This window comes from Trichosurus vulpecula, chromosome 5, assembly GCF_011100635.1.
Source record: "Trichosurus vulpecula isolate mTriVul1 chromosome 5, mTriVul1.pri, whole genome shotgun sequence".
NCBI classification, from domain to species: Eukaryota; Metazoa; Chordata; class Mammalia; order Diprotodontia; family Phalangeridae; genus Trichosurus; species Trichosurus vulpecula.
This window is the reverse complement of record NC_050577.1, coordinates 267,075,941-267,077,892: the sequence shown is the minus strand read 5'-3', so window position 1 is coordinate 267,077,892 and position 1,952 is coordinate 267,075,941. Positions and strand designations below refer to the sequence as shown.

Sequence of the window (1,952 nt, the reverse complement as noted above, 5' to 3'; positions counted from 1 at the left end):
TGTTTATGTCCTTCAGACACTGGCTTTCTAGTCCATCTAATCCAACCCATACCTGAATGGTCCTCCAAAAGTGGTCATGCAGCCCCCACTTGAAGCACATACTTGAAAATAACTACCAGATCAGGGTCTTAGGTGAAAATTGACAGAGATTCCTGGGACCTTCAGAAAAGGAAGGATGTCCTTTTGAAAGACCAGTCCCATCTCAACCATAATCCTCCAGGAATCTCCTTACTGTGTAAAAGATATAGAAGTTCAGCCCACATTGGTCCCTTCCTCATTTTAAAAGGTCAGATCATAATGGTGAAGAATATTAAATATGCAGAATGAGAAACATTTTTGGGTAAAGTCAACATAGGAATTTTTTTCCTTGATTTACACATTTGTGACAATGGTTTCCTTTTATTTTTTCCTTGAGGGCTAGTCACAGACAAACAAATAAAGATGTTTGATAGCTGAAAATATAAGAAAGCATCTCTCAACTCACCAAAAAGGAAGCCAAGCAAACCACAAGGACTTCAAAGGTGTTTTGTTACCTTGCGCCTCAGGGCTCCCATCACCTCTTTGTTCCTCAGGGTATAGATAAAAGGGTTGAACATGGGAGTTACAACTGTGTAGAAAAGGGAGATGATTTGGTCCATGTCCTGAGTAGCATTGGCTCCAGGTCTCATGTAGGCAAGGGTCGCAGTCCCAAAGAAGAGTGTGACAACCAGTAAATGGGAAGAACAAGTAGAGAAGACTTTTTGGCGGCCCTGAGCAGAGGGTACTCCAAGGATGGTAATGAGGATGCAAACATAGGAAAACACTATCAGTGCAAAGGGAGTCATGATAAAGAGCAGGGTGAGAGCAAGATTCCCAACCTCACCCCAGAATGTGTCTCCACTTGCCAGTCTCAAAACAGGCAAAATGTCACATAGGAAGTGATGAACAATGTTGGTGCCATGAAAGGGCAAGGTAAAGATGAATATTGAGTGGGTGGTGCCTGTGGTAATGCCCATTAGATAAGAAGCACCCACCATACCCACACATACCTGCCAGTTCATCAGCATGGCATAATGCAGGGGCTGGCAAATGGCAGCATAACGGTCATAGGCCATGGCAGTGAGCAGGCAGCATTCAGCAATGCCAAAGAGGGCAAAGAAATACATCTGGCTGAAGCAGCTGGCAGAAGACATGGCAGGATGTGAGAAGAGGAGATCAGTCAGCATCCTAGGCACAATAGTCGTAGTGTAGAGGATCTCTATTGTAGAGAGATGTCAAAGGAAGAAGTACATGGGAGTTCTCAGGGCTGGGTCCAGCAGGGTAAGGGTGATGATCAAGGAATTTCCCAGCAAGGTGACCAAGTAAACAAAGAACACTCCCCAAAAGAGGGTACTCTGGTAGGCCCCCAAATATGAGAATCCCAACAAAATAAACTCAGTCACTGCTGTCCCATTAGCATCATCCATGTCCCTAAATCTGCATCTGGGGACAGGACCAAGGGAGAGTTATTAATAGTCCCAAAGAAGAGAAAAAAGTAGACAAACTGCTACATTAAGATCCAGGCCAGACAAGACAAGAACTTCCCATGTGTGGAGATTGTGATGAATGGCTGGTGGGATATTAGAATGTCCTTTCTGAGAAAGCTATCAAAAGTAAAATAGGATGTAGCCTGGAAGCAGGTTGCTTTATAAAACATCTATATGGTCCCTTCTATGTCACAAACCTTTTGTTTCCATGGTCAAATACATCAGTCTTTCAGTATAATAGGTAATTGAAGATGTGAACAGATACAGGCAGGCATGGAGAAATAATATGAGAGTAGGAGAAAAGACAGAAAGGAAAGAAGAGGGGAGAGAGTGGAGAAAGGAGAGAAGAAAAGAGATAAAAGAGAGAAAAGTGAGGAGAGAGCAAAAAAAGAAAGACTTTGAGGAGCACACTGAGGCAGACAGAGGGAAACATAAAGAGAAAGAATG

At 43.2% G+C, this 1,952-nt stretch overlaps 1 pseudogene; it reads right to left on the bottom strand.

The window, feature by feature from the left end:
- Nucleotides 1-515: 515 nt before the first annotated feature.
- Nucleotides 516-1,445, bottom strand: LOC118849544 (annotated as a pseudogene).
- Nucleotides 1,446-1,952: the final 507 nt, after the last annotated feature.